A 295-nucleotide genomic window follows, 5' to 3' on the forward strand; every position below is an offset into this window, starting at 1 on the left:
CCTGCATATACATAATTTTTTTTTTAATTTTTTTCTTCTGCTTAGAAATTGCTCGTTTTTGTGTTAATTTTTTTTTGTATAACTCCCCAAACAAAGAAAAAAAAACCCAAACAAGAAAAAAACAAAAACAAATAAAAATAAATAAAAATAAATGTATATTTATATATGTATACAGATGTAGATGAAGCCACAAAGAAAGAAATACGCGATGCTCTCGTTGCATGTGATCGATCCCTCGTCGTCGCCGATCCCCGCCGCTGCGAACCCAAAAAATTTGGGGGCCCCGGGGCCCGCG

This window comes from Eimeria mitis, genomic scaffold (genome assembly GCF_000499745.2).
Source record: "Eimeria mitis Houghton genomic scaffold, Emh_scaff1136, whole genome shotgun sequence".
Lineage (NCBI taxonomy): Eukaryota > Apicomplexa > Conoidasida > Eucoccidiorida > Eimeriidae > Eimeria > Eimeria mitis.